This window comes from Eurypyga helias, unplaced genomic scaffold (genome assembly GCF_000690775.1).
Source record: "Eurypyga helias isolate BGI_N326 unplaced genomic scaffold, ASM69077v1 scaffold8660, whole genome shotgun sequence".
Taxonomy (NCBI): Eukaryota; Metazoa; Chordata; class Aves; order Eurypygiformes; family Eurypygidae; genus Eurypyga; species Eurypyga helias.
In genome coordinates, this window is record NW_010227579.1 from 15,018 (window position 1) to 42,835 (window position 27,818).

The 27,818-nt window shown below is 38.8% G+C and overlaps 1 long non-coding RNA gene across 1 annotated transcript in view; it reads left to right on the plus strand.

The window, feature by feature from the left end:
- Positions 1 to 27,818, plus strand: part of LOC104513318 — a 43,151-nt gene that overhangs the window by 14,851 nt on the left and 482 nt on the right. The window contains exon 2 of the long non-coding RNA XR_727925.1: positions 23,856 to 23,930. This is a non-coding gene — a long non-coding RNA (uncharacterized LOC104513318). The remainder of the gene's footprint in view (positions 1 to 23,855; positions 23,931 to 27,818) is intronic.

Here is a 27,818-nt window from a genome sequence, read left to right on the forward strand (position 1 = left end):
CCTTGTAATGCATTTATAACATGTATACTGAATGGCTTCACAGGGCTAAGTTGTATTGCCCTAGCTGGTAGCTGAAAATGCATTGTGCTGTCCAACTTAGCTTTCTCTGTTTAGACACTTTAGGGACCAGGGTCTTCACCGTCTGCTGTCTGGCCTCCAAAGTAGTTATTTATAACTCCACTGAGTAAGTGAGAAACAATACCTTATTAGAATGATGGCAGTTTTTACTGCTTGGCTTGAATGTCAACTAACAAGCAGCCAGATCCTGTATTTACGTAAATCAACGTAACTCAGAAGATCTATTCTTGTCTGTTAGAGAAAGGAGTTAGCCCAGAGCATGGGTACTGCAGGAGTAGGTCCTGGGTTGCATCGTTTTGGTGAGCTTGGCTTTTGATCAGAAGTAATATGCCCACTGGCTCTGTTAACCTTAATGTTTATTGCATGGTTCTAATCCAGATTTAAGACTGACTTAAATATTTTAACAGTTGCAAAATAAACATGTAGTCTGCTCATTTTGGGGGATTTGTTTTTATAGCAGTCATACAGAAAGAACCCTATTATCGATGGTCCATTTTTTTAAGCTTCTGCCATCTCTTGCACTCTTGGTATTGCTGTTTTTTTCTCAGTTGCTCTTAAAGGCAGTATTAACAGATGGTATGCATTGCTCATTAAATCTCCATCTACACCTCTCCAAGGACTGCAAAAATGTTGGGAAACAGACCATGTTACTGCAGTAAGTGCTTAGAAGCTTGGAACTTACTGTGCTATTCATGAGCAGTTTTCACTATCGGCGTGTTTTGAATGCTATAGCAGTAGAGTTACAGATACATTGGCAAAATATTTCTAATTTAGCCAAGCCCAAGTATGTGCCACTTTCTCACAGATTGAGTAAAATGTCTGTGTTTCTTTCATGCTTGATATGTTTGTGCTTTAGTAATGTCAGAGTCAACAGCTCTTCCCTTTTACATAAATGTCCTAATGCTGGACATTAAACTTATATCTGTACTGCTTAATTTCCTACCTCCATTTACATATGTCAGCTGAAGTACCTTTGGTTTTCCTTGAGATTACTTTCTCTGTAATACTTAGTTCTTCTTTTTGTCCTGTCTGCAAGTGATGTCACTCTTTAAATAGGTTAGATATATAGATGTTACTTTTAGACTTCCTCAACTTGAATGTATCTTTGTCTGAAGAGCAGCACTTTGATGTGTGAGTCGAAAGGGAATTGTGCCAGTGCGGAATTCACTTTCCGTATGTTTCAAATTGGTGGTGAGAGATGCAGAAATACAACTAGCAGATAAGAATTCTCATTTTGGCTTCTGTATTACTCTGACTTGGAACTGATAGGATCTGACTAGCAATCCCAAACACATCAATATAGCCAGAAATAGGGTGCTCCCATCCTCTGGCTCTTAAGCTTTTCATTTATTTACTAAAAAGTGTTAGATCAGAAAGGTTAAGTTGTTGTTGATTTCATGGAACATGGAGGGTTAGGATTTGGTTCTCATTTCTTCCATAGTTGAACTGTGTAAGGGATAAGGAAACTAAAACGTGGATAGTACATTAAATGGAAATGAGATTTACCTCTACCATTTTTACAGAAAGAACCACTTCAACCCTTCCATGTTTGAACTGGTCTAAATGGGCACAGTGAGGAGTGGAAACTCAGTAATCTCTCCTAGTATTTTATATTTGTGTGTGTGGTTTTCTGTTGGATAGGGATAGTTCATGTTCTGAAAGCAAACTCTAAATAAAAAGTGATTTTAAATTAATCAGTTTCAATAAAGGGTTACAAAGGGTTACAAAGGGCTGTGTAGGCACTTGTATGATGAAATTAACCTTGTTTGTATTATTTTAGATTGTTTATTTGGAAGAGGCTAAAGTGAACCAAATAAACCCAAGTTAAATTTATCTGATACAATTTCTGAGCATAGGCAAGAACATTGCCTACCTTACATACATATTTTTTCCTTGTGATTTACAAGAGGCAAATGTTATACTCACGGAGACTTGCAAAATGAAGGGGTCATCTAAAGTAACATCATAAAAATAGAGATTTTTATTTTTTTTTTTTAAGTTCCCAACTTAAGAAAATGAAAAGTCATGCAATCAAGAGTGGGACAAAATGCTCTCCATGTACGTTTAATAGAAGTGGTGTCCTTAAGCACGAAAATATGTCATTGTGTTAAGTATCAACATGCCAATGACACGATAATTGTAAGTGGTACAGTAGGACCAATCCTGATCCGTAAAACTGCAAGTTAGCAAATTTATCAGCACTCCGTAATATAAAGTGGTACAAATGAGAACTGAAGCTGCTCCACTGAGTAACCGGAAGACCTAAGCTGTGCTTAATTCTCCTTGGAGCCTTTCTTCTAATCCCATTAAAACTGCTGCAGGTTTTACCACTAACTTTCACTCTATCAAAATTGCACTGCAGGGACAGCTACTGACTTTCACCTAAGATACTTCAAAGCTTAGGCAGTTTGAGGTTATTCACTTTGTTCCCCGAGGATAATTTTCTTCTCCTCTTCACCCTCTGTCATTGTTCACACCCATTCCTCAGTTCTGAGTGAGGAGAGACAAAGGACAGGAGTAGACCAGTATGGGGATAAAGAGTATTTTGTTGTGAGGGGTGGAATAAGAGTGGAAGAATAGATAAAACAGTGAGGATATAGACTTAACAGGGATGATAGTGGCAATGGAAGATAACACTGTGATTGGGTGTTTCATAGTGCATTTTGCCGGAAACAAATAAGAAGGAGCATTGAGGACAGACCGCCTTCCTACTTGCTTTTGGATCTGGTCCTGAATAGATAGGAATCCGGTTCTTAGCTTCCATAGAACAAGACAATCTTTTTGTCTGAAGAATCACAGAGAGAGAGAGAGGTAGAGAGAGCTTGACTGTTCAGTCATCAAATCTTAATTTTTTTAAACCCCTTAACTTAGAGCACAGAAATTGTCAGAATCCTTGAAGACAAAATAGTTAATAACTTAAATGCTGAAGTTCTTCACTAGGTAGCTGTTGACCTTTGAGGAGTCTGACTGCTTACTGAGATTATTTCATTAGTATTTACACATTGACTTCCTGCCAAAAAGTCAATCTGCTTTTCTTTTGCATGGTTTTGTTATGTTGAAGTCTTCAGCTGTGGAATAAAATCCAATATGTAACAAAGAGCTGGGAGAGTTGGAAGCTTTCCGGTAAAAGCCTTCCCAGGTTAAACTCTGGTGATGCTGAAATATTACAAGTGTTTTATGTGGTCTCCTTTCCCTTGTGCCTCACCTAACATAGCTGTTCCTAAAGAAGGGCAACAGTTAGTTTTAGCTCCCACTGCCCCCAGGAGAATGTTCTACTTGTTATTTACAGGATGGAATTTATACATCATCTGCACTTGGGAGTTGGACTTTGCTTTTGTTCTTTTATCAGCCCAAGATGTTTATGCCGAGTTTAATGATCCCTCTCATACAGTTGATTAGCTGTGACATAAATGACAGTATGGATCTCATATTGTATTTAGGTGCTTAGCATTTCTGCGTTGTTGAAGACACTTATACAAGCTGTCTAAAATAACACATAAATATCACAATGCAAAAAGCCCAAGGAAAGGCTGTATCAGGAAGGTCTGACTCGAGAGCAGATTAACTACCATTGGCCACCAGGAAAATACATTTATTTCTGATGCAGGATAAAAAAGGAGGAAGGTGTATGTATATTCTCTCTTCGTTTTCCTCTTCCCCCAGTTTCCTCCCCAAAAGGAGAGAAAGGTCAAAATGTCACCTGCAATAGCTGGATGGAGCTAGTGACTTTGAATGGACAGTAGAAGATGTCTGAACTCTGAATGTGCTGTTTATTGAGCCTGAGATCAAATTTTTTATGATAGGCAGAAATTGATGAGCCTGTCAAATACTTAGAGCCTGGAGGATGCAGGTATGTTTTATACCTTATCGTTAGACATTGAATTCTATCCTTTGGTATACTGGCAATGCCTGCATTTTGCGAGGGATAGGCTGAAGTCACTCTCATGTTCCAGTCCAGCGGAGTAAGTAGCTACATTCTGCAAGTGTTGCAGAGTCAGCATCAGTTTAAGGAGAGCCCGATTAGAAGCCTATGAAGGCAGCCTGGCCTGTCTCCCTGGGATAGGGCATGCATGACTGTAGGTATTCATCTAGTGCCTGACAGGCTGGAGCTCTCCTCCTAATTGGAGCTTTAGGATGCTACTCCAAAATAAATGCTATTGTGCACAGTAAGTCAGCACAGCTCCACTGATCTTGCTAAATATACACCTGACTTGTGCTAGCTGTGGGCTGTCTCTTCCCAGAGATGAGAGCCGTTGGCCTTATTTTGCTCTGCAGGTACTAAGCGAACTTGAAGCAAGTGTGAGAAGGCATTATTATTCTTCTCAGTTATTCCCAGGTTAATACAGTGGAACCTCTGGCTCAGGAGATTCCTAAGTCTCCAGCTGTAATGGCTGGAAGGTTTTAGATGAAAGATCTCTCTTTGCTGACTATTTTTGTATACTTTTTTTCTGACACTCTGTCAGCTGTCAACTTTCCCTGCAGATCAAGAGTTCCCAAACTTGTTTGCCCCTGCATCCAGGCTGTGGGATAATGGGGGATGGAGCAACTCTGAGAATCCTTTGCCAAGGAAAGGGAGGGGAGTGTGAAAGATCTGAACAAGAAGCATCCATGTGTGTTAGGAGCTTAGAGCTTACCCACTACTTCACAGTGTTTCTTCACTGGGATTACTTTCAGGACATTTGCTAAAAATACCTGTCCCCCTGTGTCTGTCCTTGCTGAGTGAAGTGTCTGCCCTTTCCTCAAGTGGTGTTTGTTTTTTTGGGGGTTTTTTTTTGTTTGTTTGTTTTGTTTTGTTTTTTGCTGCTGGTCCACCTGCTGGTCCAGGTACTCCCTTCCCCAGGCATATCCCCTCTCCTACTCCCAGAAGCTCTTCAGTAACCCACTTTTAAAGGAAGCACTCATGTCTCATCTACTGAGTTCTTCCCAGGTTGCTTGATGCAATCTGCTGTTGTTCTTTCATATAAATTACATTCACATTTATTATGGTTGCAAATATTATGCAGATTTGTACACAGATATATACCACATCTCACACATACACGTATTTGCATATGTGCTAAAAGTGTAGTCAGCATGTGAGAGAAACAGATTTCCTTGATAAGCTTGAAATAAGTCACAAAGCCTACATCTTTATCAAATGATGGCTGAATTTTGGTGTCTGCTATAACTGGGACTGCCTGGCTGGGTGAAAACAGCTGTGCTAGGTGCTGGGGTGGGAAGACAAGCAGACAGTTGGTGCGGAAGAGATTGCGCCTGAATGAGGTGCTGTGGAATGGTGGAGGCAGAGAGAGAAAGAGGAGAAAATTAGGTCTGAGAGTCAGTTAGGTCTGGGAAAAAGAAAGACCTAACCTTGTAATCACTTTGGTAAGTACAAGAATTATGCCATTTGGTAGAGATATTTTTCAGTTTTATTAAAATATAAGAGTAGGGGAAAGGCAAGTAAGGAATTCATAGACATGCACAATCTAAAGTTATCTTAACACTTCAGAAATACCAGAGATATGATTGCCTGTGCAAGGGTTGTGTGAGGAAAAGACACTAATTTAACATATTCTCATTTTATTGCACAGGTTGTAGGACACTGCGAATAAAGGAGGGGATTGCAGGAAGAGGAAAAGATAGTCTCAAAGGAATTTAAGGCTTCTCTAGAGAATAGAATTTTATCACTGTCTCTGCCAGAATTTGTGTTGCTTGGCAACACACTTTAATCAAACTTTTCAAGGGTGGTCACTAATTGTATGTTTCTTGTTTCCCCTGAGGCCTGATTTGCAGAAGTGCTGAGCAGTTACAGCTAAAACAGGTCAATGGGAGAAATGTTTTCAATGTGTCAAATGCTCTGCAAGCCTAAGTACTGTATAAATCGTACACTGGGGCTACAAATTTGCTAATAAAAGGTAGAGAATATCTTTCTCTGACTCTGGCATTCATTTGCACATTTGTAGAAAAAGGACACCACCTCTCCAGGAACAAGCTCAGGAATCAAACACTTTGGGAGTTTGAATCACGTGCTAAAAATCCGTGATACTTTTGCCTTGAAGTGCTGAAATACTAGGAATGCTGGCTGAAGAGGCCTTTCATGGCACTGCCTGGTTGGCTTCAATTAATGAGCCTTTGAGGCTTTTCTGCACCAAGTGTCTAAGCAGCAGCCCTTTCTGTCTATCTCGGTCCCAAATGTTAGGTTGAGGGAAAAAAAACTCCTTAAATAGTCATCTTAATGAAAGCATAAAGCAAAACCAGTGCCCTCCCTTTACTCTGCTTTCTACTTCCAAGTCTGGCCACCACCTGAGTTTCTACTACTTATCTAACCTGTGAACCACTAGGTTCATACATAATCGTTAGGTGCAGGTCTGGGTTCAGATTATGTTCTGTTGAAGTCATTGTGCAGTTTGACCAGACTGCAGTGGAAGAGAAAGAACATCAGCCCCTTAAAAAGACAACTTGTACTATCTGCACAGAAAGAAGCAGTGTCCAGGGGTATCATGGCTTTGTAATGACAGCAGTTCTCTTGTCTACTGTGACTTAGACTGAAGTTTGGAAACCTTTTTCTTCCTAAAGTCCAGACAGGTCTTTTTGGTATCTTTCTGAGGGGAAAGTGCAAACATTAAGATTAATCTTACCTTCGTTGTGTTACTATAGGATAACACTAATGTGACTGTGGGCCATATGTAATGAGGTGGCTGGCTTCAGCAGCCAGGCTTCAGCAGCAGCACAGTGCACAGAAGACTATTAAAAATTTCTGTATTAGTCCCTTAGATCCAAGCATGTGTAGGAGATAGGTAAAACATGTCATGTTTTAATCCATTAAGAGTGACTGTGGTTCTTAATTCAAAGCCTAGAGAAATGTAATTATTTAAACAGTACTTTCTATAGTGTCTCTTACTCAAATATCTCAGAATGCTTCCACTCATTGTTTTGCAGAAATAAAGAGGTGATGCTGCCACTCAGTGTGTAGAACCTTCTTTGGGTAGGTCAAAGACAGTTGACTCACTGCCAAATCAGGATGGTAGGGTTTTGCACTGCATTGCACAGAGTTAATTGCCCAGATAAACTATGAAGTAGTGGAAAAAATGCCTTGAGGGTCTTCAGGCTTGGAAAAAATGCCTTGAGGGTCTTCAGGCTTCCAGGTCTAAATCTCGTATCATACTTAATGCAGATTTATGTGAGGCATGGTGGTTTACAGCTAGTTAATACTCAAAGTTGAAATAGTGTAAATTATGCCAGTATTTATTATGTTAGTTAAACCCAATGCAAATGTCTATGTTAGCATATTAAGTAGATTCTGACTTCATCTATGTTGATTTATTGTTGACATTGTGTTTACAGTCTTGATGCTAACCTGACTAGTACTGTACTAATTTCTATTGGCTGACATCACATGTATTGATGGAGCCTCTGGGTTTGCAGACAAGACTTTGACTTCTTGGGAAAAGAGTGCCAGGGAGAAGGATAGGTGGTGTTAGATGATGAAGCAGCAGCTTTATTACAAAATTCCTGTTCTGTGTGATAATTTTCCTAAGAAAATAGGCCAGTCTCTCCTGTCACTTAGTACTGTCAGCACTATTTCATTACAGCACTTGTGCACATGATGCCACACTAAATTCAGGAACATGGCTGAATGCAGATGAATGGAAAGTAGTGCTGTCGTTTATGCAGGCATTTGGATTTTAGGGTTTAATATTTTCCATGGTTAGTCTGTTTTAGCATTTCTTAGTAATTTTTTTTTTTAAATCTGGGATGAACAAGAAGTTTTTCAGAAGAGAAGAGAAAGATTGGCACTTGAGATTGGAGGTGACGTGATTCCAGAATTGTTGTGCATTTTGGGCAGTTAAAATTTGCTAGGCTTCTGGATCAACTTGACACTCAAATTACAGTACCGTTACCTGTGGGTTATTGCTGTGTTTAATAGCAAGAGAATGGTTAATGCCTAACATTTTAATGCTTACTTAGCCTCTGATCTGTGACAAGTCTCTAACTGTGTATTGAAAATTCTCTTAAGATGGATGATGTGATTAGTGATCACTTCTAGATTATTGACTTAATTTCCAAAATAGAATGTCTAGTCTTGTATGATTTAGTTTGTTTTAATACTCAGCAATGTAGCTTCATGGTCCACAAAACCTTTTTGGGTTTTTTTGGTTGTTGTGTTTTTGGGTTTGGTTTGGTGGTTTGTTTTTTTTTTTAACTATTTGATGTAGAAGGACTACCAAAAGAATTAAAAGAAAGAAAATGTTGATGTCATTATGTGGTAGATATAGTTTGCTAAATGCTAGTCATGCCAAAGTGTCTGTTTACTCGTACCAAATTCACCAAAATTTTTGCAACTGAATTAATTGAATACAACCCAAAAGACAAAATTTGTTCTTTTACCACAGCTGGAGTAGGGGAGGAGAGGGTCCAGATCTGCTTTCAACTCAAATCCAATCTGCTGTTATCCCTACAAAGACTATTAGAATAAATACTGCCCTAAAACTGCTAAGATAAATACTGAGAATTACTGGATTGTCTTTGAAGAAAAGCATAGTTTAAAGAAGGCATGAACCCAAAATTGATTATTTTTGTTTGAGTAGTCTTCTGGGTTTTTTGGAGTAAACAGACATAACTTACTTCCTTAATATCAGAGGTTATTGTTTTGTTTACTGTCCTGTCTTCTCCCACACACTCAGGCTGCTTTCTAATGGCAGAAAGTAATGAGAAGAGATGGCAAGTGTTTGTAAAGTAAATATTATTACCATTGCGTGAACCTGCTGATGGCATAGCCCCATATCTAGCCAGCTGATGTGTAGCAGTAGTACAAGTCCAGTGGCACATTCTTCATACCTACTTTGGGTTGCAGCTGGGGAAATGACAGTTAAAGAAATCCTTACTCGAAAGAAAGATTGTGATACATATGGATCACGCAAAACTTGTGTGTGTTCTGGAACCATGCTCAGTGCATATTTGAAGTCGTCAGAATAATTCCTATCAGTTTAAATGTTTTAGAATGTGCCTGGTGTAAGCTGCTGTGAGAGCACCATTTATCAAAATGTTGTGTTCTGCGGAGTGCTGTGTCAGTCTTGCTAAATCTTATTTACTTATACAAGAAGACTCTGAGTTACATGGTCTGCTTGCATTACTAAGAATTACAGACTCAAGCTCCTTATATATGGTGATGTACCAATAAGAAGACCATAAATGTGAATGAATTTGAGAACCAGGAGGGGAAGGCAGGACATGGTCAAACATTGCAAAATGGAGACACATGCAGGAGGGATTTGGCCTAAAGTCTGAAGGTCAGAATAGTTGAAACTGGTGCAGCCATGGTTAAACTGTTTTTCTTCAGCTAAATATTGAGGTGTCTCAGGTTCTTGACTGGAGATGATCTGTATGTTGTATTGTTTCTAGGATATAACCTCTACAACTTTTTGGTGCTGCAAGAAATTTGCAGCCTTCCAGTACCTGAAGGGGACCTACAAGGAAGCTGGGAGAGGACTTTTTACAAGGGCCTGTAGTGATAGGACAAGGGGAAATGGGTTTAAATTGAAAGCGGGGAGGTTTGGATTGGATATCAGGAAGAAGTTCTTCCCGGAGAGGGTGGGGAGGCACTGGGACAGGTTGCACAGAGAAGGTGTGGATGCCCCATCCCTGGAAGTGTCCAAGGCCAGATTGGATGAGGCTTGGAGCAACCTGGTCTAGTGAAAGGTGTCCCTGCCCATGGCAGGGGGCTTGGAACTGGATGATCTTTGAGGTCCCTTCCAACCCTAACCATTCTATGATTCTGTGAAATAGAAAAAAATAAGCAAGACCAGTCTTATCAACATATTGCCACACAAAGTTGTGTTGGGGAAAAAACAAACAGATGCCACGTACACAGTACCATAAGGATATAAGAAAACACGATTCCTTTTAGGTATGTGTCTGGATCAACTCCAAGCATGTGTGGAACGTTGGGGATGAGTCTGACTAACGTAAAATACGTTGGAATCCTCTGGTACTGTGCTTAGTTTCCTGGGTAGCTCAGTGAAGACCTGGCACAGTAACATGCCAGTTTCAGTGAACCTGGCCTGGTATGAAGTTGAAAGCTGGACAGAGGATCCTGTTGTAAGATCCTTTCCATGCATCCAGTTTCATTGTCTCATTTTGACCCTAAACATCTGTCTAACAGGGCTCAAAATGAAGTTTACAGAGTTAGTAGTATTGTTCATTGCATAATTGTATGGTCACCCAGCCAGATAGAGTGGACTTTGATTTGTGTGCATTATTCATCAGCCCTCATGGGTTTCCCTTGTGTAGTTTCACCCACAGCCAGGCAGGCATTTATGCGAAGGGGAGAACTAAAATGTGAGGAATTCAGTCAGATTCTCCAGGCTGCTACTGTGACAAATTTTAATGTCTATGAGAGTAATGTCAAAGTTTAATTTTTTTTTTTTTTTTTGACGTAAACAAAGGTTTGTTTGCTTTAGATTACTTCACTATCCCAAATATTTTTAAAAAACCCACTAATATCCTGGCTAGTTTGCCTAGCATTTGGGAGGTTATTTCAGGTGGACTTAGGGTTTATAGAATAGCTGAGATGTTATGGATAAAATTCAGCATGTTCCAGTGGGAAGTTCAAAGGACTGGAAGTAACTTACTTCCTCTAGAGTCCATACCTTTCTGCCCATTCTTTATCACTTGTGCTCCTCACCACTCAGACACAAACCAAATCAGATCCTGCAACCACAATGTTAGCCTGGTGCTGTCTACTGTAGGTAGTATGATCTGCTGAGACAGAGCAGGCTATATCTGCTCAGATATATGTACCATGTGTGACTTGGCAGCAAATCACAGTAAAGGAAACGGCAAGTCAGTTATCAGCCGAATGTGGTTGATACTTTCCTTTCAGGACTGCTGAAGCTTTGAAGTGAGTTGACCATGGATTTTTCATCCGTACCTGCAATGCTTTCTGCATACGTAAGTGAAAGGCTTACTTAGCAAAGGCTGAAATACGGAGAAGGAGGCAGGTACAGAACAAGAGGGTGTGATTTTTGTTAGATGCTGTGTTTATGAAATAGATCTATAGGTCTGCATATCGCACTGTTCTCTGTTCCCATCTATGGGGCTCAGCATATGTGGAAGACTCAGCAGGCTTTTATTTGTGGATAATCAGGTATGGGATGTCTGTGTCTCCAGGGTATGCAGTGTGTTCTTCAGGCAGCTGCACAGCAATGAATTTGCTGTTATCCTGAATTGTTCTTTGAAGCATTCACTGATCAAAATTGGATACAATAAGAATCTTAACTGAGAGAAACAAAGCTTCTCTCAATGCTCCATCCCTGGGAGTGATGGCCAGGCTGGATGAGGCTTTGAGCAACCTGGTCTATTGAAAGGTGTCCCTGCCCATGGCAGGGGGGTTGGAACTAGATGATCTTTAAGGTCCCTTTCAACCCAAATCATTCTGTGAATAGACCTGATTTCAAGGACGTTTCCCCCTATTTCTGGTATTTTCAAAAGCTGGTGTACTGGGGCTCTTGGACTTATTGCAGCTGGAGTATATTACTTTGTACTATTGCATTATGGTTGTGTTTTTAAAGTTCAATATCTGTACATATCAGTAGATGGACAAGTGCTTAGCATTTTTATAAATTAAATGATGTATGCAGTGAGTATTATTGACAGACAAGTGTTTCTGTACTGCTGTCATATTCAGTAGTTCACACAGTAGTTGGTAGGCAGCTCGTCTTTATGGGTAAGCTACTGGAATGAGCCTATCCGCAGCTTGGCTCCAGAAATTCTGCCCCATAGAGTGTGCAGGAGACAGGGGTGACTCAGCTCCTAGGATTTCTTTTATTTTTTTTAGTCAATGTCTTGGCCAAAGATGGAACATTGACCATTAAAAAGGGTTAGAAGAGAAGTAGACCTTTAGAGGTCTTAAGACAGAGGTAAAGACTCTCTATCTACCTTTACAGTTAGAGGTAAGTATAAATAAAATATGGAAGAAACCTGGGTAACAGGCGCAATGCTGTCTGGTTTTCAAAGGACCCTGGAAACTACCAGGTGTCTCTGCTGTAGATATGTCAGGCTGATGAGGAGTCAAACATATACATTTAAAATCTACAACCTCCGTTTCCAGTCCTGAGTTGGTTTTGCCAGCAATAAAGAAAAAATTCTTTCCTCTTGCTACAGGCCAAAATAAAAGACTGTCTGAAACTTCTGTGGTTTTTGACTTGCAAGAAACAGGACCACACAGATGAAAAGAAGGAAAGCTAGGAAATCCCTGATGAAATCTCTGTTGTAGCATGTTTCTCCACATAGCTCCCTTGAACTAAATCTGTTTTTTTAAATTCTTACCTTTGGGGTTTTTTGTTTTTTGGTTTTTTTTCCCCTCTCATTTATCTGTGTCCAAAGTCTCATCTCTCAAAGACAGGGAGAGCAAGCTATAAACAACAGATACGCAAAAGAAAACGTGAAGGAAGGGTGTTTCTACCTGGAATTTCTGCATCAATAATTCAGAAAGTCATTAAAATTCTACATCAGCAAAATGAAGCAGGTACAGGCATCACAGCCAGTGTGAAATATCTTCCATGACCAAGAAGCCATGGAATTTAATAGGGTTCAGAAGGACCTGTCACCCAACGTAGACAGAGCTGCAACATTTCTAGCTGAGAATGTTGTTGGTTGGGGTAGGAATAACAGAATAGCAGCAGAGTGCCAGAACAACACTGCTGCCTCAGGAATTGGTCCAGAGAGGGGGAAGGGTATGACTTCTTCCAGGATCAGTGGATAAACACAACTATGGACAGATGGATGATAGAAGTAATCTCTGAGGGATATTCCACAGAACTGCAGGGAAGAAACAATGGGGGGGGGTGGTGGTGGTGGGCGGCATGGAGAGTGATTTGTCAAGATTGGGAGCATGACAGAGTTAAAAACCAAAAAAAGTTCTTCCCCATCTTTTCCTGACAAGTGGGATAAACAGACAATGCTTCCAAATTAGTAACATTTTTAGGGACGTCTTTTGAAAATAGTCCAAAATAAACTAATAAAATCTCAACAGTCAGGTATTTGTATGGCTGTCATCACTGTAATATCTAAGCAGTAATTAATGAATTGGAATGTCAATACAATAGAACATCTCTGGCAACTGGGATACATAAGACATGATCTTTTCTTATGTCTTGTCATATCCTGGCAGCTGATCTGACTAGAATGATTTTTCCCTCTTGCTGCTCCTCAGTTCCTACACCTCAGTTCAATTTTTCCTCAGTTATTTCCCACCTCTGATTTTTAAGTGCTTTTCTTCATTTTTTCCAGGTTCACATAACCTTTTACCTTAACACTGATGGTTGCTTAGGGTAAACAGGTAATAATGAAATACGTGTACTTAATTTTATTCATAGGGATTGACTCTTCATCATTTGGGTTAAAGGGACTTAAATGGACTTTATTTTCTTCTCTACTTTCCTAAGCTGCCTCTTGTGCTGTAAATTTATGCAAAGTAAGTTAATGCTGGTGATACACAATTTTCATACTTGTCTTGTGGCCAGTTTAATACTAATGGGATTCTGAGGTGTGCACTTTGTTTTATTAAATGATTTAGGGTTCCTTAATGACGTAGTTTGTAAGTATAATGGCACTTTGCAACCTTTATGATGCAGGGTTAGAGTCTCTGCTTGCATTTTAAGGACTCTGGGAATCATTTCTTCTTGGAAGTTGCTCTAACTTGCCCCAACTATCTCAAAAGAAAATATCCTTTTTTACTACTTTTTCTTGCCTCCAGTAATACACACTTCTTATTCACAGTTTTTCCAGGAATGTGAGTGAAGGAAATGTATACAAAACCCTATATTGTCAACATGGACCTTGGAATTTTTGATAGCCTGTGGCATCTCATTTTTTGGTAGCATACAGAAATAAATCCAATGATGCTAACCCTTTTTGGCAGTTTAAAGGGAATTTAATGAGTTCATTGCTATTTAAGATTCTTCTATACTTGCCATGTATAGCAATGGGAATATGCATAAACTGGGCTCTTTTGAAAATCTGCATGATTTATAAAAATTATTTTGAAAAAGTCAAGATCTGCTTTAGTCTGAAACAACACTTTATATTGAAAAATACATTACAATCTTAACAGCACTGAAAGTACTGCTACTTACTGGAAGTAAGGTTGTCACCAATTCAGAAAAACTAGCAAGGAAGATATTTTTTTTTCCCCATTCTGTTAAGAAATGTCTAGTAACCAAGAGCCAACTATTGCTAAGAAACTGATAAACTGCAGTGGCGAAGGTGAAGAGCAATTGCAATAAAGTCACATTATGATGTGTTCAATTTTCTGTCATGATGCCACTGCCTGAAATGGATCCATATCTTGGCTTATCCTCTGACATTAGATTTCTTCTTGATGCTAGCACAGCTGTTATTATATGGCCAGAAAACCATTTTTTGACTTTGTGATCTCAGAAAGTGCCGGGACATAAGGTTTAAGAGCTGAGGATTTAGGTAGTCCAGTGAGCTATGAGATGATCTGGATTAGTACCCTGACTGTCAACCCCAGGATGACTGCAGATCTAGGTCTCTGAATCCAATTCAATATAACCAAAATAATTTTTTCTCTCCTTTGCCATTAGCTTTAGAATGACTTTGTGTTGGTTTGTGTTGTTTGTTGTGATTGTTTTTGTTATATATAGCTATGTTAACCAGGAGAAAATGACTCTTCTGTCTCAGGAATATGCATTTTGACTGAAGTCAGGTATGTACAAGGCCTAGAGATTGCCGTTTAGAGTTCTGCTGAGTTTTCAAGGGAGACTGAAGGCAGCCTTCTTCCCTCTTTTTCCAAGTATGACCCTTTGTTGAGATTGTGGAAAATGCTCATAATAGATTTGCTTAAGCATTATGAATTCTCTGATGCAGCTCTTTAGAGTATTTCCATATCACGTTCTGGACTGCAAGTTTTCATGTGCTATAGAATTTTGTGGGATTCGAGGCTGCTGTGTATTTTGTAGGATCAAGCACCTAATATTCATGCCATGCCATTAGTCTTGAAGTTAATTGGAATACCTTTATTTTTTCTCCTTGAGTTTACCTAAGCTGTGATGAATACTTAAATTCTGGGCATAGCTCCCTCATGGGAAGACTGTTGAAGACAATTTCTCTTTCCCATAGCCAAAGATTTGTGAAAAGAAAAAAAAAAAGGTCTGCCTATGACAGCTAACAGGACAGTCCAGAACTGTTTGTGCTATTAATGCTTGGTAACTTTCTGTTTAGAGAGTACAGAAAGTAACTAGGGTCAGAAACCCAATCAGACATCAATACCATATGTGCTCCTGAGGAAGGAACTTAGTGGTTTCCTTTTAAAGGAAGCTCTATTAATTTAGCATTAATAATATATTGAACTTTAAAGGCTCAAGGATATTGAGACCATTTCTTTGAAGTTGCTGAGTGTCCCCAAACCACATTGAAATTAATGGGAGTGGAGAGCATGCAGAGCGATGTAAAGAGCTATTCTGAAGTTAATATCACAAGATATCTTGCTTTTTCTTACTGCATTATTTTATAGAGCTCTTCAGATTTTATATCCAGGCATGATTAAACAACTCATTGGAGAGGAATTACCCCATCTAATACAACACAAGAGTAGGCTGTTGTGGATGCTGACACCTCTACTGGAGGCTGGAAAATATTGCGACAGCCAAATTATATTAATGCGGTTTAGGACCTATGAAACCCTAAGCATGCTATCAATGACTAAGATGAAAGGTGCTGAGTTCCTAGCATTACCCTTTGAATTTCTGACACTGCTTGCTATCAGTATTATTGCTGCAATACAGCTATGTATTTTTCTCCTGCATTAACTCAGTTGCTTTGATTTCTTGCAGTAGTTCAGCTTTGATGCAATTTTGACTTGTGCCAGAGAAAAGAACTCTACCTCATTCAAAAGCAATGTGAATCCTATGGGTATGTGTGGGGTCTTAGAAATCAGAGGCTCACATTCCTAGTTGATAGCAATTTGTACGTAGAAGCTTCAGCATTCTTTCGTATCAATCAAAGCTGCTCAGCTTTCCCAGACAGCTTAGAGGGCTGTACACAAGTTCCCCGTCTCTCAATTGTTTCGCAAATGAAATTTTGCCAAAGAAGAAATTATGAAAAAAGTATTATTTAAAAACTGAAGCAAATAACATTAGATGTAACAGTGCCTTAGTATTCCAGCCACATTAGTCAAAAACTCCTTGGAGAGGGTGAACATCATCTTTTACATGATGTGGTCTAACCCTTGTACATGTGTGTTAGTCACATTAAAAGTACAGTGGCTTTGTAGCGGTGTTTGATGTTCTACAGACTGAGTTAGGAACAGTATGCAGAGTTTTGTCTTAAATTGGGTGCAACGACAAAGTAATTCATCCTGCAGTACAATCCATCCTTTACACTGGTGTACTAAGGTGCTCAGGGAACAGCAAGTCAAAATGGTTTTAACTTTTTCTGACTAATAGCTTTAGATACAACCCATGTTTTTTTCATTTGTATTAGAACTTACGTAACTGTTGCATGATTGGGCATATATGCTTTATGGAAAAGTGCTCATACAAGTTCGGATCCACCACCCAAAACCATTTCTACAGCTTCCTTTTAACAGCATGATATATAGCATACAGTTACCTAGTGTGTTCATCTCATGTTCTTCATGAACATTGTTGGGAATGATTCCTGCTTACACATAAGCTTATTTAAACTGTTTTAACATTATTCAGAGGTCAGAAAGCAACAAAGTTGTTAACTAATTATGTTTCTACAGCTGAGTGAAGCACAGCTTATAAGCACCCAATGAGCTCAGTTTCATGGGATCCCTTCTACTAAATTTTGCTATTTCCTTTCTTGAGCAATGGGATGATAACTGGTATTACAAGCCAGTTTTTACAGGTAGATAAATGAAAGTGCACAATCACCTGTAACATGAATAGCAGAGGAAGAAATGATGTTCTGGAGTCCTGCCTGCCAGTTCTTTTCAGTGGCTACCCCCTGCCTTTGCCTCTTTCCACGCCTTTTTAGATTTCAAATTCTTTAATGAAAACATTCACAAATATATTTGACTGCAAATACATTACTTCCTGCAAGCTGAGTTATTGCTAGATACTACCAAAGTCTTGCAAAGTTCTGGTGAGAGAGTGCTGTAAGTAGAATATGCCTCCTAATGTGGGCTTAAGTACTTGTAAGCATCTTAGTTTATGGTTCTTCAAGCAGCATTCAGTGCCTCTGGACATTCGGTGACTCTCACCAAACCCACCTACGTAAGGACAGTAGATGCAGCTGTTTGCTGTACTGTAAAGTTATGCCATTTTTTTTGTCACTACTACCTGCATACATACAAATCTGCTTGTATGAAATTGCACCCTTTGGCCCAGATTTTTAATTGTAATCTTATCAGGAAACAAAATTACAACAAATAGAAAATGCACAGAATAGTCAAGTCTCTGTGCCATAGCAGAGTTCCCATGACAGTGCCTCACTTCTGCCCTCTGACGTGATAAAAACAGGTCACGTCTGTTTTGCTTGTGTTGAACACTGTTTGGAATTCACAGCAGCAGTGAGAGCTTTTACACATGAGGATGGTGGAAGAAGGATTTATGGAATTGGAAAGTATTAACTTAATGAAAGAGCATTTGCATGTTTTCTGAGCAAAACGTTATAAAAAAAATATCTGGCATAGCTGATGAAAGCATTTTATTTATTGATCCCTTTATAATCCTTTGTTTTCTTTTTCCTCCCTCATTGTATGGTGATGCATACAGTGTAGGCTGTAATATTCATAAGCAGGATAACCTTTCTTGTCCTGTAACTATTTACTTATAAATGATGCTTTATATAGTGCCTGAAGTGCATGTTGTTAGTTTTTTTTAGTATAGAAAGCCTTCATAAAAACATCTTAAATAATAGCTGCAATTATGTGCAAACTTGTTTTAAACAAACTGAACATTAATTATAGAGGGCTGAATCTTCAGCTAATTGCATCTGCTTAGTTCCCTTGCTGTGAGGTCCACTTTATACATGTGTATTCCATTTGCTCTGAGAGGCATTTGTTGGTGTGAGCCAACAGCTGGTACTTGTATGACTGAAGATGTTGAAACTGATTTTTTAGATTGAGTAAGTCAGTGCTCTTTCCAAAGTTTAGGAAACCCATTCTTGGGTTTAACAGCATGCAAAATATCCATATAAAATGTAGTAATTAAAACTATTTAAAATAATTATGAAGTATATACTTTACTTAAAACTCTGGAATGGAGTTAAGCAAAGAAATTGAACTTTTTCTTACAGCTGAACACTAGTTTTGTATTAGAACACATGATCTTCTGAAACAGGAAACATCCTCTCATTTCTGCCATGAATCATGGCCACCTTGGATACTTGTCAGTGACTGAAGAAGATACCTTGAGGATGATGATGCTATTCAGTGAACCATGGAACTCCGGATGGAGAGTCAAATGGTATTACCATTTGCTGTTATCGTTAGCAATAGCTCCTGCTAGCTGGGAGAGAAACAGGGTAAGGCCTATAAAGCCAAAAGTCTGTGGGACACAAAGGGTGGATATAAGCGAAGGTAACACCAGCATCTAACACCTGATACCTTTCATTTTCAGTGTTCACCCTTGTAATAGCAGATATGAGGATTTTTTTTTTTTTCTGGGAGTAAGCACTATGCCATTTTTCTGTGAGTTTCATATCAAAGTATTAGTAGTGAATTAATGCTTTGCACTAAGTTTATTATGAAACTATGTGGCTCATAGCTGCATCTGATTTTCTTTTTAATCTCATAACTATGCAGGAGAGGTAACTGATAAAAATGTTATCCTGTATTTAATGCCAGGGCAATACTAGCCAGGTTATCACAAGCAAGACTCTTAGGATGTAAGTTGAGTAGGGATAAGCATGCAGAGTGATTAATGTTGCAATCAGAAGAGCTCAGATCAATAACATTCAGATAAAACCAGATTTTTTTCTTAACTGCTGTGAGCCTGATTCTCTGCAGTTTAGCATTTTTCGTCTGTGTGAAATGGCAGTAAAGTGAATGGAGAATACTGATCTGGCAGGGTTCTACTCTTGGCTTATGCTCAGATGTGAATGACATAAACGATGGCATCAGATACCAGGCACTTTGTCTTTTATTTAAGTACAGAAATTAAATAAGCAATTGTAGAATGACTTGTTTATATCTTGCAAATAAGCATTTTACCGAGGGGTATTTTGTATTAATTACAGTATTTTATATCATGTCGACATGAGTATTCCAAGATGAAGACCTCTGTGCTGCAAATTATACGCAGACATTTTAGCATCTGTGTCATGGTACCTGGTATCTGAGGCAATGTTGTCTGATGATTTTAAAATAGTTTAACTGACTGAGCAACAGTTTCTTTTTGAAACATAAACCTACTAATTTTAACCTCTAAGCTAGGCACAGTTAACTGATGACTTCATGGGGTATGGGCATCTTCTGCTATTTGCATTTACTGTACATTTTATGATCCTGTGCAATTCTGTTTCCCTATACATAGAAATCACTAGGAAACAAAAACGCATGGCAACTTGCAGAACTTAACTGTAAGCTTATGCTTCACAATGAGACATACCTACAATAATCTGACAGAATCAAAGCAACACGTGTCAGATCAACTCCAAATAAATATCCTGTCTCCTCTCCAGCAGCTGCACTGGAAGAGATCTGACTTAATGGTGTTATATCAGCAGAGCTACTGATCTCAGATACTAGTGATTTCGGTGCTGAGGGAGAGAACGCTGTAGCAAACGGAGGTCATTCAATATCCTCTAGCACTTTGGACAAATGTGGCATTTTGGACTGTCCATACTAATGGTAGAATACAGTGCTGATGCTAACATTGCTGTTGCCGAGCTACTTGTGCAGGTAATTTGCTCATAACAGCAAAGTGGCTGTTCAGATGGGCCTGTTTATTTTGGTGCCCTGCAGAAGCAACACTATTTCTTGGGAGCAAAAGACACACTCCAGGTTTTGGTGGTAAAAGCAGAAGTCTGTGATGTATGAGGTTTTTTGGTGGGTTTGGGTTTTTTTGGTTTTGGTTGTTTGGGTTTTTTTTTTTTTTTTTGATCTTTATCCTACTTTAGGAATACATGTTTGCTTTCTAGACCTTTTGCCTCCTCAGTATCTTATGTGACAGGTCATGCCAAAAAAACAAAGCTGCCATGGAGGAGCTGCAGTGTTCTAGTAGGAACATAGGAGTCCCAGAATCCACAAAGCAAGCATGCATGTATCTATGGTCCTCAACTGGGACAATTGCAATGAGAGGTACAATAGTTTTACTTTAGCTGAAATAAGAAGGATGGTGAGAGGATTTTGCTGTTTTCGATGTCACGAGCTGGCACATATGAAGAATCCTTTTCCTTGGCAACAATTCCTGAGCCATAAGGTTGAACCTGTTTACCCAGGCACAGAGCCATTCTGTCAGATGGACATTGATACACCAATTGTAGAGACCCTGTGTTGTATGTGCATCAGGTGTAAGTGTCCCAGATAGGATTCCCAGCAAGGATTGTCCATATGTCTGTTCATTCTAATTTTATATTCCCTTGTTGCATTACTAATCCAGGTATGAGTGTGATTACGTTTCAAAAATAGAGAACAGCTTTTTTTTCTCCTTTAATAAGACCTCTTGCATAACACAGATTGGAGTATTGGTTTAGGAAAAGTTTTTGGAAGACAAACTTTCCTGCCTGGCCTTACCAGACCCACTCCTCCTGCATTCAGAGGATGGAGAGCTTTATAAATCTTCTTCCTTTCTAAGCAAAACCCCAGTAGGATCCATCAGAGTAAATCTTTGGCACCAAGCTAGATTTCATATGCACAGCAGAGTGGAAATCTGTGTTCAGTCATTCTCTGCACTATTTTGCAGGATGTTTTCCCTGAATTGGTATGAAACATTGAGGTTTCAGAGTTCAAGAAAGAGCATGGCACTGGGGATTATCTCCCTAGCTGCTCTCTCACAACCATCACCTGCCTTTCCTCTTGATTTCCTCAGTAGACTTAGTTTTCTGTAAATCAGCAGGATTCACAGCACTGCTCTTGCCCTGTCTTAGATATTTTATATGGCTATGGTAGATCTCTTATTTTGCTTATTGTAATCCTTTTTGTGTGTTTCATTTTCATGTATATTGAAGAGATAAGTATCTGATATCCATGGACTGTGCAGAGTGATGCCAGGTCATGCTCTTCTCTGATAGCTGAAGCAGTTGCACAGGCATCCAATTATTTAGTACACAGCTTTGATAATCTAATTTTCCTGCTCATCTCATGCAGTCTGTTCCATACTAATGCAGCAGATTTGAAAAAAATATCTTAGTTTCCCTGATACTTGTTTTGGAATTAGCTTTACAAAGTGTTGGGCTGACACACTGAAGCGGAGCTGCAGAGCTGGCCTCTTTGGATTTTGTTTTAATTTAAATTCTGAGTAAGGGGTTATATTTTTTCTTCTGAACCTGGCATGGGTCATGTAGATTGGCCACAGGGTGGGCACAAGCAACACATTTTTGGATTGTGTATGTTTCTATGAATGCTGACGGTAAGGAGTTGCATTTGAAAATACCCATCTCCCCTGAAGTCTTCTTGTCTCTATCGTGATCCTGCTCTGGCAGGGGGTTGGACTAGATGTTCTCTAGAGGTCCCTTCCAACCCCTACTGCTCTGTGAATCTACATACATACTTTTTTCACCCACTTTTAAAATGCAGCTGCCTCTGGTTGGCTGAAGCAGCTTTAGCTGTGTATATAAGTACAAGATGCACTTTAATACAGTGTAATTTTCTGGGAAATTTTAAGTAGATGAATAATTGCTGTGCTTTGCTGGGACTCACTTATTACTATCCTCTCCTACTGCTGAAGCATCCTGAAATCTTTTAGAACTTTTGTTGCAGGCATAAAAACAACCTGCATAAAACAGTGTTGAGATCCAAAAAATTGCAGTTCAGGCTGGATATGAATATTTTGCTGCTCAGATACTTTGATTGTGGGTTGGGATTTGCTATTTTCCAAATGTTTGTATAGTACAGTCCAACACAACAGAGCCATACACAGTTTGAGTTCTTCAGGCAATGATATAAAAGCTAAAATAATGAAGATAATGTCATCTGCAAACTGTAAAGAGTGCACAGTGGAGTAGTCCTTTCATTTTAACGTGTCACCATTCCGTTAATGGAATGAGCATCAGTACTGCAAGGAGGAATCTTCATCCACACATACCCCATTCCACTAGCCGTCTGGATTTCTGGTAAAGCAGAGTGTTGGTCCTTCTGTCAGTATGTTTAATTAACTTCAGCTTTACTTTTGTTTCGACAATTTACAGTCAGTTAAATCATAAATATTGTTTTGTAACTGGTAGAACAGTATGTAATGGTCCTCATCTTGTATCCTTTTTAGTCTGAATGTCACATCATCTTTGTAATTTTTAATGACAACAACAATTTTTATTATATTGCTGGAACTTTTCCCGGGGTAATTGTGTCTTTTGTATAATGTGTGAGCTAGAAATGAAACTGCAGTAGAAAGCTGCTAAATCCAGCGTCTTCTGTAGCTGCATATTTATGTTTCAAAATTCTTGGACCTAGTGCAAGAGACTGAAACAAAACCAACCCAGAATTTAAGCTAATGTTAACACAAGATAGCTGAGCTTTCTGTAGCTCAGTGAAAAAGAGTTGCTCTGAATAGGAAAGTATTAAGCAAAATACAAGCAAGGCAGAACATATTCACATATCAGCCCTGATCTGCTGTCTTATGGAAATCAACGGCACGTTTGTCTTGCTGTGTCACTGTATGACCTTTGAAAGTATTCCCAATTTAGAGATTTTCTATGTTGACCACAAAATTTGCTCCAGTTCTGATTCCCTTCAAGACAAATAGAGTAATGACCTTATGAGTAGCAAATGGACTGATCAAGACCTATCTGCTCTTGGCTTTTCAGAAATTTAGAGAAGGCATTTAAGCAAGAAATCTCATCAGGGGAAAACCTTATCCAAATCTTAGACTTTTATTGTTATATCATTCAGAATGTTGGTCAAAGAAACCTTTCATTGTGTAACTGCCCTGTGCTGTCAAATGCAACTGTGATATGAGATGTGTGTCATGGGTAACAGATGCAAATATCTTGCCTAGCTTTCAGGATGCCTGTGGTGGGGGCTAAGTAGGGGGTGCTGCGCTGCAGGCAGGGAAGATAGCAGAAAAAACTTATATTCGTGCCTCAGCATTATAGCATAAGCCGATGTTTGTGAAGCTGTAGGCTGTGCATTTGTGTTCTGGTTTTGGAACTCAGAGCACATGTGGTGAGAGGAGAAGCAGGTATAGACACAGCTATTGCCTGTGGTTCACTCTGTCACTCCTTCCCATTCAGAGTGAGAGATTATTGGAGAGCTTGGATAAGGAAGGGGAGAAACTGCTTTTCAGTCCACTGACTTGGATTCAGATATTGACTGTTGTATATGAGCTCACTGTTTTTCTCTGCATTTTAATCCTATATTAAATTTATGGGTGCACAGAAACCATCAAGAGTGCTATAGATCCTCATTTCCCACCTGAATTCGTAAGTTCAGTGATCAGTTATTCAGAATGAGTATGTTTCACTTCTGAGAAACAGGGACGAGGTCCTCTAAGATAAGATACTTAGAATCATTCAACAAATTGAATAAACATCAGTTGGGAACTTGAGGAACGGCTCTTCTACAGAAGATAACCAGTTTAGAGCTTCAAAAGTTCATGTAATTAAATACTTCCTATGCCTTGCCTTAATTTTATTTCTTTATTTCTTTCTAGCTCAACAAAATTCACCAAAAATCCATGAAGGCTGGTGGGCTTATAAGGAAGTGGTCCAGGGAAGCTTTGTTCCAGGTAAGTGTAATTTTAAAATCTTAGCTTCTATTAAATATTTTTTCCGCTGGAATTAATATGGTTGGATTTAGGGAATTTTTTTGGTTTTGGGGTGGTTTGATATTTTTTTAACCATTGCAAAGATTTGAAGTACGCAAGTTCTCAACATCACATTATAGTGAAGCGTAGAAACGTTTTTGACAATACGCTGCCCAAATACATCGTCTGCTTTCTGGAATAAATCACTTCGAAATTCCTGTTTTCTCTCAATAAACCTAACCTACTTTGTGAATGTGTGTGTTCTGTGTATAGAAAAGAGAAAGGGAGGACTGAAAAGCAGCATTATTATCTTGCTGAATTTACTTATGTGATGCAGCACTTCTAGATAATCCCATTTCTACAAATTTCAGATTATATCAGGACAGAAACCTAACTGTAATATGGAACTAGTATGCAAGTTTTACTGATTTTTGTTTGGGATTTAAGAAACAATGAATGAAAAAAGATGAAATCCTAACTTGGCTTCAGTAAGATTTAGTATATGGTAAATAATCAGTAGGCAGCTAAAAGCACCAGCTGAATTTGATAGGCAAAAGTGAAATTCAGGCTAGCAATAGCCTGACATTGGTCAGTATTAGCAAAGCTCCTCCAAGACGCATATTGGTTGTATTAATGCTACATACTCCTTGAGTATCCTGTGGTCTGAGTAGGCCTTAGCTTGTTCCTTTTAACCCTGTGTCTCTCTAAGACATTTCAGGGTTCAAGCCACCTGAGACACTAGCAGTTCTTAGACTGTCGATTGGTTTTTGGCTTCGATGTACGTTTGATATCTGATCTTTTCGAGCTCCCTATCAGTAAATTATTTCATTCTTTCTTTCAAACGGAATTACTTTGTTGGCTTTTCACTGTTGCACTTACTAGATTGTTCCACTTAGAAAGGGAGTCAGGAAACTTTAGCAACCTCCATTTTCTCTTCAGTTGTAGGGCTGAGTTGGCATTACATTCCTCATTCGGTATATATACAGAAACATTCAGTGATTATTTTTTCAGTATGTTTTCACTGCAACTGAGGTGAATATGCATTAATTTATGTATATTAGCTATATATTATAAGCTAAAATAGTGCTTTGAATTCTACCATGAATGTACCATGAAAACTGCTACATGGTCTTTATTTCCTCAAAGTACTACAAAATATTACTTGGCCACTGTGTGAGCTATTCCTAAGAATCTGTAGATCCATCTATCATCAGATATTTTCACTGTTGTGACAACAGTTACAATCTGAAAGTCATTCAAAATATCTAAAATGTTAATTATCTTGATAGGAATACTAGTGGAAACAAGATGAAATATTTCAACCCACAAGTTTCAGGCACTGAAATTCTTGCAAAAAGCACATACGAAAATCACCTTCTGCAAGCCTGGAGCTTAATTACATATTGATGTAGCATAAAGTAGCTTTTCAGGTTTACTTGAGATTGGTTTGGGCTGTCAAAGACGCTGCAGTGTATCATTACATTACATGTTTAGCTCCTGATGTTGATAGCAGGGGCAGAAACCTGGAGAACATAATCACCTGCTTTCAAGAAGAAACCTCAGCCTTCCTGATTTTCACAACCCAGGTAGATGACCAGTAGGAGGTGAATAAAAAAAAATATTTGCTTTACAGAGCTGTAATTATTTCAGCTCAAAGTTACTGAAAAAAATAATTGAAGTATCTTAATACCGGAAGAAAGTTGGGTTTGGGAACATCCTTAAAAGATTAAGGAGGAAACAGTCACAACTCAAACTTTTAAGAAGATCTTTTAGACTAGTATGAAGAGACACCTCCTTTCTGTGAGAACCCTGAATTACCCATACATGTTGAATATTGAACTAACCTAGCACACATCCTCAAGAATTGGTCTAGAAGGACAATTATGAACAGCTCACTGAAGCAGCCATGAAAAAAGCAAGGGTAATTTGAGGGCAGCTTTCTTGCAGACTGTCATGTTTCTTTCAAATTCAACTCTGCAACCTGTAAACCTCAGCAGAAGAGAAAAATCCCATGAATTTTTACAGAACAAACAACTAATTTATTTCAGCAGCACTTAGATTTTGGAGCCTTTGAAAACCATATTTAAAGCATTTCAAGGGTGCATTTTATGGTTATGATCTCAGACTAGCACATCACAAAGGATATGTTAGTGCATATTAAGTTTATCCACAATGTTAGCAGTCACATATCAGATCTCGCATGAGATGCTAATTAGCACCTGAGAGGTGATAGCTGCGAGGCAGTCTGAGGAGCTAAAGCTGAAGTTGCTGACTGATGTGCACTGAAGCAAACAGCTATAGCCATCTGCTGAGATGCTTTCCTTTCCACAGCTGTTTGTCCTGTCCCAGGGCTGGAAGTTACCACACCCAAAGACACTAGAAAGGAGTATTTGTCCAAGACTCTGTCACTGCAGAGTCAAACCTGGCATCTAAGCTAATACGATTGACATGAATACAGGTCTTAAGCTGCTTGGGGGAACAACTGCAAGCATAGAGATGACTAATTGGAGGTAATAGCATTGTGAAACACTCCAAGATGAGTTGCTAGAGTTTGTCAGAGATTTGACTGCGTGAATACTTTTCACCTACTTCAAAGCAAAGCCAGTGTCTTTCATTGACTATCACTTCTTTCATGTATAGTTGTGTAAGAATGCATTTAGGAGTGTATCACAATACATCCTGGTTAGAATATGCCATTCATAAGTTTTTCTGCTTAATACTCTGGTTTGCATGCATTTAGGTCCATTCCTAGCAAATGCTTTGGATCCTGTGCAAATATGTCTTTGAGCACTTCATAAAATCAAAGCATACCTCACTACATTCCCCAAATCCCAGACTCCATATATTCTGGGTTAGATCTTAGAAAAATTGGGTTTAATCCCCTTCTAAAATATTACCTAGATCTGGACACAGATTTTTTTCCCCCTGCACTGCAGACCAGTGACTTACAATCAATGATGCATATCTCACAGGTTGGAGAGGATACAGACAGAGATGAGGTACAAGACCCATCACACTGTCTTTCCCAACTTCCCTTCTTGCACTACTCAACAGAGAAGAGAGCAATGGCGACCGACAGGTTCTTTCACTACCGTAACTGTGGCTCAAGTCTTTCTTAGTGCCAAGCCTTGCACGTGAGGAAGGTGCGTCAGTAGTCGGAGCTGTGTATATGCTGCTGATGCAGTAAAGAGTCTCCCATCTCTCACCTTTTCTAAAAGCAAAGAATTGCTCTTATGATTTAAATCATGTAGGCAAACAAAGTAGCAAGTAAGTAGTGCTTTAAAATGTTAATTGAATGCAAATTAAGTTCCAAATTAAATTTCAGAGAATGTTCAAGAATGAAGAATGAATACTTTTCTTTATGCATAGTGATTTGCATGATAATCAATTAATCTATATTAGTACATACTTTCACTACATAGACCTTTTCTGGTGTGGAATATCAAAGTAGTTCATGATGGGTTAAAGTACATTTAAATAAACTTTTTCATGTCTTTTGTTTGGACGAGTTTTGCTGTGACTGTGAATACGTTGTGTCACTAAAGCAGTGCAAGCATTTTCAGGATGGCAAAGGCAATAATATTTTGAACTATTCTGTACCATTTCTTTTACTTCGAACAGATGTGCATAACCTTTGATACTCTAATGTGTCTGATTGTATTGATTCTCTTCATACTGCTCCTGTTTTTTTCACAGCATCATGAAAGTGGGCATTGGCAAGCATAAAATACAAAGGGAGTTAAATCTAATTATTGATCATGGAATTCACTTTTCAAAACTCCATCCTGTTTCTGCAGCTTTGGACTACGTGTTAATTCGAGGGCATAAGTGTTTCTTGCCCAGGGAAGACACGGTCTTCATGATTCCTGC